Source organism: Cupressus sempervirens, chromosome 8, assembly GCF_028749045.1.
Source record: "Cupressus sempervirens isolate cs-2001-9-10 chromosome 8, ASM2874904v1, whole genome shotgun sequence".
In the NCBI taxonomy this organism is placed as follows: domain Eukaryota; kingdom Viridiplantae; phylum Streptophyta; class Pinopsida; order Cupressales; family Cupressaceae; genus Cupressus; species Cupressus sempervirens.
The window spans coordinates 706,065,306-706,079,700 of NC_143125.1; positions in this window are offsets into that span (position 1 = coordinate 706,065,306).

A 14,395-nucleotide genomic window follows, 5' to 3' on the forward strand; every position below is an offset into this window, starting at 1 on the left:
TAACACACATTCAACACCTTTATTGTTGAGTTTCATAAGTAGAATGCACCCTAACCTTAGCAGAGTGGGCCCTAACTTCACTTGATAAGCTCTTGATGTTGAACTTAGGGTTTTCTTGTCTAAAGTTGACAAGCTATTGCATGATTGCGAGCAATCTACTTAGGAGAAATAAATGATAAAATTATTCTAAATTTACAGTGCTTAAAGAAAAACAATGTAAGGGTATATAACATTAAAAGAGTTGAAAGAATAGAGAGAACAAATAAAATAAAAGTATAATGCAATATATTAATATCTTTATTGTATAGTTTCAGAAGTAGGGACTCTTAATATTCATAAGTAGAGTGCACCCTAACCCTAGTAGAGTCGGCTGTAAAGAAAAATAATTTAAGGATATATAGCATTAAAAGAGTTGAAAGAACACAGAGAACAAATACAATAAAAGCATAATGCAATATATTAGTACCTTTATTGTAGAGTTTTAGAAGTCGAGCACCTTTTGAAGATGACTTCTCGCTAAAGACGAGCGACTTGCAACTCCATGACACTTAATTTATAGACTAGTGAGTGATAGGATGGATGGCTAAGATTAAGAGTTGCAATTGGCAGTGCAATTGGCCGTTAAGATTCATGAGACAATATTTGAACATATTTTTATCAAGACCTTAACCCCTTTTTATCTCTATCGAGACCTTTAGGTTTCTACATGTTTATTTAGACCTTTATAATTTTAAAGTTTAATGACCCTTTTAAAATATTATTATTATTATATATCATTATTAAATTATAGTAATATAGATTAGGGGCCTCTAATTTGTCATAGGTTGTAGAATTAGAATTCATGACCAATTAGATTAGAGATCCTAATTAAACCTTAACTATAAATGATTGATTTATTAAACTAATGTAGATATCCCTTAAGAAATGTGAAGACATATAAATTGAAACTATTTTTTTTTAGTTAAACTAATTTTATGCAATTTGAATTGTATTTATTACAAGAAAGAATATTTAACTTATATTGTATCTATATTTCTTTTTCTTAATACATTTAATATCTCAATTTTGATCTTGTTAGTATTATTTTTAAAATAATTTAAAAATAATAAAATATATCTTTTATTTAACTAACTATTGATAAAATAATATTTATCATATATTGTAATTGTAAAATAGTATATAATTATTTTAAATATATTTATTTCTATATTATATATATACACTTCTAGTTTGAAAAAATAATTTTGATGAGTGTGTTTTTTTTTTGAGATAATAGGTTGTAGTGGATAAATTTCATTAACTTGTGAAATATTACAATATTTTAAAACTAAAAAATGAATTAGAGAAATAAAATTTGTGGCAATCCTCATATAAAATTTCTAAAAGATTACAATAATTTTTAACATATGATCATCTTGCTTTGTAATTTTTTTAATCTCCCCCCCCCCCAGGCCCTTCATATTTTTAAAAAAAAATTATTAATTCTTGGAAAGCACCTATGGAGGTTTTGGATTGTGTTGCTTTGGCATTTCCAAAAGATTCCATGGGGGGGCATTAACATTCCCTCTGCCTAGACATCCTAACTTGTGCAGTTGAACCTAGTGATGATTTAACATTTCTAGGGTTCTCACTTCCCAAGGTGGATGTTGGTCAGAACATGTGGATTCCAACTTTGTCTGATGGCTCCAATGGGGGTTAGAAGGATGCAATGGTAGGCCTCTTTGTGGGACCTCCACCGGTAGAACACCTTAAGATCACCTAGTGGTCAGACGGGCTTGAAATCCTCCTCCCTAACTCGACGATTGAGAGCATTTCTTCCTAATTCTAGCTTTTCCATGTTACCAAGTTCCTTGCCTTTTGACCAATGCTCAATATGGTTTGAAGATGGTACATTTTGTACTGAAAATGGAAGGCAATGCTTGTTTTTCTATGGAGCCTAATCAGACTTAGAGGCTAATTCTTTTCCAGTTCCATTAACATGATTTCTCCCCAAATTTTCTCTATCATAATTTAAGGAAAGCTACCTCGTGATGGGATCAAAGGGAAATGCTCCTTGTAGGATCGTGAGGTAAATTTCAGGGCATGCTCCCTGTCGCAATACATATTCTAGCCCTAATTTTGTAAGTGACATAATTCATGTATAAAATTTCTTAGGGTTAGAGATTTTATGATGTATGCTGATTTAGTATAGCTTATTGTAATGGTATTAAGTTACAAGGGATTGCATATTGTAATTGATTTTAAATAACTGGATAATAATATTAGACGTTTTGTTTAGTGGACCTAGCAAAGAGATTCAGTGAGCCAAGTTATATCTATGTGTCCTTTGTCCACTTGCGTGTGCCTTCGTCCTTTTTTATGTTAGTTATATTTGCATGTAATTGTTATTTTTGTCTCTCTAATCCTTATAAAATCATTGACTCTATCTTGCTTGGTGGTTTTTTTCTTTAAAGTTCTGATGAAGGTGGATTTCAACTTTGTGTTCTCAATCTCATAGAGCTAATGGAATCATAGTTTGGTCATTGTTAAATGGAAATTGGATTTTGACCCCTCTATTGACTTATACCATCTAGCCCCAATGTGGATAATATTTTTTGATCTCCCCTTAGATTTCTAGGATGAGAGTGGCAAGTGTCTCTGCATAAAAAACCTTGTATGGACTTAGTAGTAGAGATGAATAAATAATTTATTCCTTATTATTCATTATTAGAGACTAGAAGTGTCATAACTCTCTATTCATCGGCCTACAACTAGTCCTCACTAAATCATCTATAACTCATCCAAAATATCACATAGATTACTACAACCATGAACATAGTGTTTATACTCATTTTTCAACACAAAATCATGCTCACATATCTATAACAATCAATAATTATGTGTATTATACTAATCAATAACCTGTAACATATAAAATCTAAGTCCATCTAGAAGCTTGAAAAAAAAAGTTGAGACCAATGACAAAACCTATCATCAATACAAAATGTCTACTACCTCAACAATCTTCCCAAATGCCAAAAATATTCTCTACTTCCAACAATCTCCCCCTTTAGCATTGATGACAATATAGGGTGAAAAACCATCAATCAAGAACTATCAGCTAAGTACAAATTTATAAATGTCTACACATACATTTCCTAATGAAAGGTTTTTCACGTGATTATCTCTTCCTTGAACATCATTGAAAAAGGATTGTTCTTTAAGTAAAGCCAAAATATTTGAAACAATAAGCTCTTCCCCTTAGGCAGATATCTCTCTTGATCAAATAGATTTATTTCTTTAAGAAAGATATGCAATACCTCTGATTTCTAATAGTATCTTTGGATCTATCTAAGCTTTAAAAAAAAAAAAGTCAAGTGCCAACAAACACTATTATCAAATTCTAATCAAATAAGATCTCTTAGATTATATGTGCTCAATGTGACCAATATCCCACTTAGGAGTAGTCTCAATAATCATGTCTAAATATATGAATGTACTTTGATTGTACTAGACTGATCTATTCTTACATCAATTACTCTTTACAAGGAAGGGTCATCACCCCAAGCATACCCATGAGATACTCAAATGTGTCCTTAACAAAAACCTTTGTGAATAAATTTTTAACTTCTTCCTTTATGCTCACATATTCTAATCTCACTTCCTTTTCTACATAATTCTCTCTCAGAAAATGATATTTGATAGATATATGTTTAGTCTTTGAAGATAATGTAGAATTATTTGACATGATTATAATATTTGTATTATCAAAATGCATACTAATAGTTGGAGTAATGAAAATACCAATTTCCTTCAACATATGTTTCATCCAAATCAACTAATTACAATTATTTGTTGTAGCCACATATTCTACTTATGTAGTGGATTTACAATATTGTTTCTTACTTAGCCATGAAGTCAATCTCCAATCTAGGAAGAATGCTTGTCCACTTATAATTTTTATATCAACAATGTTTCCTACCCAATCTACATTAGTATAATCATATAAGGTAATATCTTAGATCTATCTCCAAGACCACAGTCTATCAATCTAGCCATAATACCAACTGCATTTGTTATATAAGGTCTAGTGGGAGTTAGATATAGCAATCCTCCAATCATAGATCTATAACTTGTCTTAAAAGTTCTAGGGGAATCATTGGTAGAGGTAAATTTACATCCAATTACTATAGGTGTTCCAACTAGTTTATATTTTCCATGTCAAACTTTACTAAAAAATCCTTGATAGATTAAGTTTGAGATATGAAAGTTCCATATTTAGTCTAAATTATTTGTGAGACAAGAAAGTATTTCATTTCTCCTATCATAGACATCTCATATTCACCATTCATTTCATCAAAAAAATTATTGCTCATTTCATCAATTCCACCAAAAAGAATGTTAGCACAAATACCTCAATAATCAAAAGACCATGAGAATTTACTCTCAAGTCTAAGCTACTATTTGAATAGCATCACATACCAAGATCTTTGGGCTTTCTTTAATCCATACAATGATTTCTTCAATGTATATAACATGTCTTCCTAATCATTCAAAGGAAATCCATCATGTTTTTTTATGTATACTTCCTCGTCTACAATTAAAGAAAGAAGATTTGACATCCATCTGATGCATTTTGAGTTTCTTGTCATTTGAAAATGCTAAAAATAATCTAACTACCTCTAATCTAGGTATAGGAGAAAATTTTTCTTCACAATCAATACCTTCCGATTGAGAAAACCTTAACATACTAGTCTTGCTTCATTTTATTTCTATTTTAGAGTACCAGTGGTGGAGGGGAAGTCAATACAAATAAGTAAGATAATAATTCAATCCTTAATCTAATAAACCTCAATGGAAACTTCATAAACATAAAATATATTACTAATGTGATGTAGTAAAATTAAATAACATCAAACATCTACAAAATTATCACACATGCAACAATGTTTTTTATACCTACAAACACTTAGATAGACAGATAAAACCATGGTGGGGATGAAATCCACAATCCCTTCACTAAAACAAATAGGTTTTCCCTAGTAGGATCTATAAATACTCTTTTTGAGGGTTCACCATATTAGGAGAGATCTTTACACTATTGAGAGTATAATTAGATCTATTAGGATCTACCTCACGAGAGGATTTTAGAACACATCTTGCGTGTCTACCCTATTAAAGGATTAAAATAAATAAATTGGTTAAGGTCCGCCCACTTGTTGTGGTTACACAATGCAACCCCATTTCACCTATAAATGGGGGCCTTTTAGTATATTTTTAAGCTTTTTAGATCCCTAGTTTGGTGTCTAAGTCTTTTTTAGGGTTTTACTTGGTATTTTTGCTTAGTCTGGCTCTCTATCAGAAAACCCATATTGCCAGGAACTAGAGATTTTAAGGAGAAAGAATCAATTTTTATTTTAGAAGGGTGCACTAGTGCATTTAGCACACCTACCACACCCTTCAAGGTGCACTAGTGTGCTAAGTGCACTAGCATGGGAGAACTTCCCTTTGGAAGCGCACACCTATGCACATGCATAGGTGCACACCTCCAAAGGTGTGCTCCATCCTAGGACTATAAAAGCCTGGGACCCCCACCCTTCCTTATCTCATTCTTCTTTCTAATTCTTCAGTGAGCACACCTCCCCACATTGTGAGGTGCACTTCATCCTTGAAAACTTGCACACACAATAGACAAACATGTTAGAGCAACCAAAAAAGGTGCACACCTTGAGTACATTGAAAGGTGTGTATTGTGCATAGCTTTTTTTGCACAAAATTAATCAAAAAATTAACAAACAAACTTTAAACTAAATCTAAGCTTTCACCTAAGTGAAAAGTGCACATGTGCACACCTATCTAAGTTTCACACATGCACACCTTTCAAAATGAAAATATTCCCCATCGTATTATAAGGGTGCACACATAGCGCAGCCCACAAGGTGTGCTATGTTTGCACCCTTTTTCAATGCTTTGAACGTTGCAAGGGTGCACACTTAGTGCACCTCACAAGGTGCACTATGTGTGCACTCTTTGTGTTGACGAATTTTTTTTCAGCAATGGCTCACCTAGTGCACCCTCAAGGTGCATCAAAATTTTTCCAACAGGAGATAGAAATGGGTTTTTAGGTGTTTTAATAGGATTTAACATTCTGGGTCATTTTTTTAATAATTAGGGTTTATTTAAATTAATTTTTTCAACCTTCTAGACTAATGGATGTCTATTTTGGGTAGATTAAATGGCTTCCTCCTCATCCTCTTCCACTGCAAGGATGGCTCTGAAACTAGTGGTCTTCAAATTTCAAGGTATACTAGCAAAGTCACTCTTCCAGGATGCATATTCAGAGATCCAAGATACTAAGTTAGGCCATATTGACTAGAATGCATTCATGGTGCTATTCAACAAGCCAAAAAAAAGGACCCCTATGGTATCTGCACTTATTAGATTGGGACTCGTAAACGTTGTGTCTCACCCAATTTCAATATAGTCTTGGGAGTTGATTATGGCATTAGCAAAAAACTATGTTTCAAAGGAAAGAGTTGTAAAAAGCATAACTGGAGAGATCATCTTGGATCTAAGGCCTAAGAACATCGAGAAAGTATTTCATCTTCTAAGGGCATATCAGTATATAAGACTAACATATCATCAAGTAGAAAGGTGGTATAGAGAGCATGCAGACAAAGCATCATAAATCATTCAATCCTAGTATCTCATTGAAAGGCTCCTCTTGGATGAAAAGCAAGAAAAGTAGATATGAAAAGGGGCTATATGGAAGATGATATTGAACATTCTATAGTGCTCCTAAGTAGGGTCATGGGATTACCAGCAGTGAGGCACTTGAATATATGGATGGTACACTTCATTGAAACCATCAAAACAATGAAGATGCCAATTTACTGGGCCTCAATTCTTAGTGAGAATTTAGATGAACAACTAGTGGTAGTAAAAAACAACCAAAGGTTCTATATAACATCTTATTTGGTGTACCTATTAGCTGCAAGAGCAACAAATTATCTAGGGTTGAACAAAAAGGGCAACTTGCAAGATGCTAATGCATGGCCTTATGTGGTATACCCCTAGTTGGTGAGGAAAAGGCTTTTAGATCATAACAAGGAATACTAAATAGTGAATGATGCCTTTATTTTTGCAATCATCTGGTTCATTGAGGGAGATTATGTGAAAAAGATGTCAGAAGAGGTAGCAATAAAGATTATAGAAATAGGCACCTATTACATCCAATTCAATACATTCACCTATTTAAGGGTAGCAGGCACGACTATGAATCCAAAGAAGTTCCCTAGGTATCCACGTGATAGACTCATATTGCTAGAGACTACATGACAACTCTCATCCACATATGAGAGAGTAAGGAAGAAACATAAGAAGACCTGGGTATGGCCCATCACTATAGCTCGATTCAGTGTTAAAAAAAAGTAGGATATTGTGACTTTTGAGTCTAAGTGGGATCAGTACCCCTTGGAGGATTATAACTCTCTTCGTCCTTGTTTTAATAGCATTGGCTGAGTTTAGTACTTGGTAGGAAAACAATTTCCACATGAAGATGCCATAAAGGATCATTAGATGAATTCAATAGATTAGTACAAAATGCAAATAAGGGATTATTGTAGGATGACTCTCTATTTGGTACATAGTGCCTTGAAAATGAAGGTCCCATTAAAGATTGTGCAGTAAGATAGTGAAGAGCTTTTAGATCCCTTGTATAATAGAGATGAGATATTTGATTGGCCTATCATGAATGTAGAGATTGATAGAGAAGAAAAAACGGATATCAATCATTGGGAAAGACATGTCATCCAACTAACTAAGGAATGGATCAAGAGACCATTCAAGATGGATTCAATTCCATAGACTATAGTTTTCCAAGCTACAACTCACCCAATTAAAGGTAGAGGAGCCAAGGTGACAGTGCCAACATTGATAGCTCAGTCTCTAGTAAGGCCAGAAATAGTGCATCAACTTGATAGAGAAGTTGGATACTTTAGGGCATAGAAGGGTAAAAATAAAAGGAAAAGAGCTTACCCTTAGCAAGCTAAACCTAAAAAAGAGGTAACTAAAGCACTAGAGTACCAAGGGGTAGAAAAAGTAGAAGTCATCTAGACTTAGGATAACCCACTAGTGTCACTACCAGAGCAAGGGCAAGGAGTTGAAATAGAAGCATAGGCAGTATCTCCACCTACACAAGAGGAAGAAGCCTCTCCATCGGCTCCCAAGAAAAGAAAGATGAAAACTCTAGTTAAAAGGAGATAAAAGGTGATAAGAAAGGTTATTCTTTTTCCATCAGTTTTAGAAGTTATTTAAGAGGAAGAAGAATAGGATGATAAAGACGAAGAGGTTAACCTTCCCTTGAGTCAAAGGACTCATCTTGCCAGGGCTACAGAGGTAGAATGGAGAAGAATCTATACTATAACACCACCATCCATTCCTACACAACATATTCAATGGATCGATGAGCAAGAGGACCAAGGGGGTGATGTCTTTAATATGTTAGATTTTGATTTCATGTCTGTAGGCACTGAGCTGGTAGGTGAAAAAAAAGGGATACTTTGACAAATCAACCTCCACAAGAGGATTGGAGTCAATTTCTGCATCAACCACAAGGACCTTTAAGTGCTCCACCATCACCAAGTCAAGGTTTATCTTGCTTCGATAAAGGTTTAATTACTCCTCTCCCTCTAGGTAATGAATAATAGGTGCAACCTAAACAAATAGAAGAGCCACAACAAAGATCCATCAATGAAGTATCAAAAGAGGGACAAATATATGAGGAACCTCAACAGACTTCTCAAGATACAAAGGTGAGAATTATGGACTCAATAGACACAGAGATGCCTAATGTCGATCTCTCACAAAAGGAGAAGACTCTAGAGAGGTGTGATAATGGAAAAAGACTAGCAATACAAGCTTGTTCTTCATCTAAGGGTAAATATCTGATGGAAGATACTCTGAGATGGTTGAGAAAAGAGGTGATGGTTAGACACAAAAGGAAGTTGTATTGTACTGAGGAAGAGGAAATGATAGAATTAATTGAAGCTCTCAAGAAACCTAAGCCACCCATAGGTGATGCAAGAACATTGGCCTTTGTCATGAGTGATCAAAATCATGACTTTTTTTTCCATGTTGCTATCCCTCCTCTACATGCAGATATTGAGGATTTGACTCCAACAGATTATCAAATCAAGGAGTTATTTCTTGGAAAACCCATTGGGATACTTCCAAATTGATGGTCACCATGGGAATCAAAGATGTGTTAAGGCACTTAAAACAGGATGAGTCTAAATTATTAAACCTCTGGAAGTAGAATGAAGTCTTAAGAGGTTATTTGAATGAAGTAGTTAGTCCATTAGATCCTAAAAATCCTAAGGAAACTCTAAATGTGACACTTGATAAGAGGGATAAGGAGACTATACAATTAGATCCATTTTTAAAGGCTTGTTAGCAATGGCGAGAAAGTTTTGAAGAGAACGATGTGCAGATCATACAGGGAAATCTTAAACTACTACACCACATTGTAGAATAATGTAGATAAGTTGGTTTCTATATTGAATAAAGATTTTGGGCTAGTGGATGAAGTACATACCTAGGGTAAAGACTTGCAAGCATTACAATCAATAAAGGGTGAGAGCTATCAGATGTTGAGTGATGTATATAGTGAAGATGAGTTAGATAAGATAGATTATTGGATTTAGAAGATTGTGGATAGTAGTAAAGTAATGGAAAAAATACATGCAGATATTCATAAGCTCAAGGATCAGGCCCAAGAGCATATTTTGGAAGCAAAGGGACATTACAGTGATGCTTGTGTGGACATTTTTGAAGATGGTTCAAGGGATAAACTAATGAATATACAATTAGTTGTTGAAATTTTTTGGAAGACTTTTGAAGAAGCTTCCACTGATGAGGATATTATATAAGCATTTAAGACTGAAGAGGCATTGCTAGAATTGGATATGAAATTGAGAGATTTTGTAGAGACTTGCATAAAGGTGGGCAACTATTGACAAAAAATAAAGGATAAATATGACAGTTTAGATTTTTTGGATGCAACCCAAGTGATGGAGATTATAGAGAAATTCAAGAGCTAAAACCTAGACATAGCTTTGGTATGAAGGGGGACAAAACCCAGAAGCTAGAATTTTAGTTTTCACACTTGGTAAAATTTTGCATTTTTTGAACCTATCTTCCAAGGTGTACTTCTTCCAAGGTGCACAAGGTGTGATTCTTTCAAGATGCACTTCACCCAAGTTGCACTTCTCCAAAGGTGTGCCATAAGTTTTTGAAAAAGACAAGGTTGCATCGACAGTTAATTGCTAGTTCCAAATTTATAGCTTTCCATGCATTAGAAATGTATTTTGATGATAGTTTAACTCCTACAAATGTCTAGAGAAGGTTGAGCTTTTATTTTTGGCATCTTTAGAGACTCCTACATCATCTGATGACTTTCTTCTTCTTATTTCTCATGCTTTCTTTGTTTTAAGACATGTAAAGGCTCATGCACCCTTTAAATTATATAACTAAGGGTGGAGTCCTACTTAGCACTAGTTAGAGAGTTAGTTTGTACATAAATATATGTTTTTTATTAGTTTAGAGGCATATGTTTACATAAGGAGATCTCTCAATCTCAACAAAAAATGAGGAGATGATTTCTTATAAAATCAGGAATGTAATATGTATTCCAGGCCATTATTTTGATGCAATAATCTATACTATTGGTGCTCTCATTCGAAGTGTAGTTATTCTGCCTGAGTGTGTTATATTTTGTGAATATATGTTCATGGAGTGTAATGGAGCCAATTTTTTTATTTTATTATTTTGATTGAGCAATCTTTTAATTATATGGTGTTTACCATTTGTTTACAAATTTTGCTAATGTACTTAGTTGGAGAAGAGATCACCCTATTGTTCCTACATAGCTTTTTGTCTCATATGAACGCACTTTCCATGGCCTTGTGATCTGATGAAAAGTGAAACATCCTATCATTACTAAATTCCCATTGACGATTGCATCAGTGGAATTGAGGAAGCATTGCTTCTATTTTCATTGGTTACCTACCGATCTTTTCAAAGAATTAATAAATAGATGTGTTGTTTTCATGGTTTATGTCCATTAGGGATTTATTTTTCAAGTCATTTTCTTAAACTTCTTGTTACCTTATCTTTGTTATTTTATTTTACAAACATTTGGTTAAATTAGGAATTAATATAGTTGCATAGTTAAAATTGCATTCATTTTAAACAAAAAAATAGAAAAATATATTTCTTTTTGCGTGGTTACTTTTTTTTTTGAGATAGCAAGCAAATTCAACATCTTATTCAAAATTGGTTAGAACCAAAAAAGGCCTCTTCATTAACACTCACATTTATCTTCTACATAGCTAATTCCAGTAGGTCGTAAGATCACTCGAAACCTTGGAGTTGATCCTAGATTAGCTTTTCAAGAGAGGAGTTTGAAAGAATTCCTTCCATTAAGCGTCATGCAAAATGACATCTCAACACCACTTAATAGATTTCCCTTGCTACGACTATCATGAAACCATCTAGGTTAAGTGATATAGATGTAGCACTCTTTTCCTATTAGATCCAATCTCTTCTTTGCACTCTAACTCTTCTCTTTGATCAATCTTTGTACTTTGGATTCATCTCAACCCTACCAAACAAAAATCTCTGAACTATAATTTTCAACCAACTCTACAACTTCATAATAAGAATATTTCTTTATAGAAACATGAAATTTTTGACTTAACACTCATCATTAATTGAATTTCTATCCTTGGAACACATTCACCACATTCATTTCACATTCCCTTATTTCATAATATATCTTCATTGATTGTGTTTATATGTATTAGGGGTTCTTGCATAATATTTCTTCAAAAATAGTTAAAATATGTTTGACAACTTCTAAACTTATCCTAGAATCTTCTCTTCATAATCATTTTGATCATCAACTTCCACCTCAACATATCTTTGAATATTGAGATACACCACAACATCTAATCTCACCAAAATACTTGTAGTGATCATTTAATATCAATTCAAGGTTGGTAGCTCAAGAACATGAGTTATTCATTCTATAAATCTATCTTATTGTAAGATCCTCACTTATCTATCATCATTTTGAGCTCTTATCCGAACTATAGTTCATTTTGATCATGTATGTGTTGTACCTATGATAGTACCAGTAGATTCTTACTACACAATGGTTGCTACCACAATAGCCTTATACTCTAAGTCTTCATATCTATCAATTATTGGAATTAGGTATTTTCCCTTCTCTTGACCAATTTTACTACTTACCAATTTTCTTCTTGGCTTATTAGTCACTACATTAACTTTCTATGATTGGGTTACTATGAATGACAACTAAAAACATTACTACACTTGATGACTTCACTAGTCTGGTCATAATTCCAACAATTTATTCCTTTGGCATTGATGGAAAACTCTTATTTGAAAATAGGTGAGGTGCATATCAACACCATTCTCCACTATTTAAAGAAAAACCCCCCCTAACACTATACACCACTCAAGTGGACTTGTCTTCTCTATTACACCTTTAATTTTTTCAGCAATGAGAAAGGTAATAGACTACAATCCCCCTTTTCTTGTGCTTGCATTATGTCAAAAATCCCCTTTAAGTTTGTCTTGGCTAAGTCCAATAACATTTTTATGACCTCTTCAGATGATTCATGGTAATGATTTTTCCATGAAGATCTATTTTCAACTCTTCCACAAAATCTAAGGTACTCATGTATAGTAGTCCAATTAGGAATTATTCATTCTTAACATGATTTTGTCACATCACCTCTATATTAGGGGCTAAAAAGTATTATAGCTTTGATAGTGTGATTCCCTATTATCTTATTTAGTTTCACACTGTCTCACTTTATGTATAATCATATTCACTTTGGCACTGTACTCTAGAGTATGGATGGTAATGTGATTGAACTCTTCAAGCAATGCATGTAGCTTCTTTTGTGCTTATTCATCCTTATCCAAGTCATCGGTGAGATTTGAAATTTCTGATACTTTTACAATGGCCTCCGTCAACTTTGTAGCTCTTTTATTTTCATAATTATTTACAACAAACTTCATAAATTCTAGTATTTAGTTTAGGTACTTGTCCAACTATTTCTTTGAGAATGACATCTATTTGGTAAATAATTTTTCCCTCAAGGTTGTATACCTTATTAGGAAGACATTCTATAGGTATATACCTTTCAGTTTTTAATGCTCTTTCTTTCTTATTCTTTTCTCTAATCTTATCTCCATCTTCCTTTGTCTTTAGCTTTTATGATAACATAAGTAGCTCCTTAGGCCTCATTTTTTCAATGTCTATATTAGTTTTTGAACATATTATTTATCTCCCTCTGCTTCTATAAGGATAGCTTCAAACATAGAATTTCTCCTCTTTATTCCACTTTCTTATCCTAAACTCAACTTCATCTTATTAGTCACTAATTCTTCTACTTCCTTTTGTTCTTCTTCACTTTTCTGATCTACTAGTTATGTATATGATATATCTTTCAAAATCATTGTCTCTATAGATTTTTTCCCAACATCTTATTATACAATATCATGAACCTATTTGTGTATGTTAATTGACACTTCTCCAATTATCTCAACTAGTGTAGTAGTCTTACAAAAAAATTTATTCTTCACTTTTCCTTTGTTGTTCAAAAGCTTCTTATTCTATTTCATTGATCTAGCATGATATTTTTTTTGGCATTTTCGCTAAGAGGAGAGTATGGAGATACTATGTGGTTTTCATTTATGGAAACATATATGATATATTCAGTTAGCAGATTCTAGAGTTGTGTTTTGGAGGGGATAACTCAAAAAATTGTCCAAGTATAACAAAGGCTAACTATCAATAGAGAGACCTTTTTATTAGTGAGCTTCACAGATATTGAATTGGTATGTGTGCAGTTACCAAGAGGTAATATGGACATTGAAGATCATATCCCCAAGTGCAAATGTCATAATGAGTTGTACGGACAAATTTATTAATTTTTTACCAGTTACTGTCATGTATAGGTAGAACATAATAGAGACAAGGAATGGATGAATTGTATTATTTAACAATGATCGGATGATATCCTAGATTTTAACCCTAACATGGCATAAAGAGATACTATATTTTGGGACATCTGTGAAGCCTTAAAGGCTAACATGACATAACGATTTGGTATAAAGGAAATAGTTTTGTATGTGAAGTTGTGTGATGTCTTTTGACACTAAAATTTAATTGTTATATGATGTGAACTTTGTGTTAGAGAAGAGGAAAGGTAGAATATACAAATTTGTGTAAAGATATCCATCAAGGACAAATTAGATATTGATGATATCAACATTGTCAAAGGTTTTTATATTTATACCTTTTGTATACAAAATATATCAT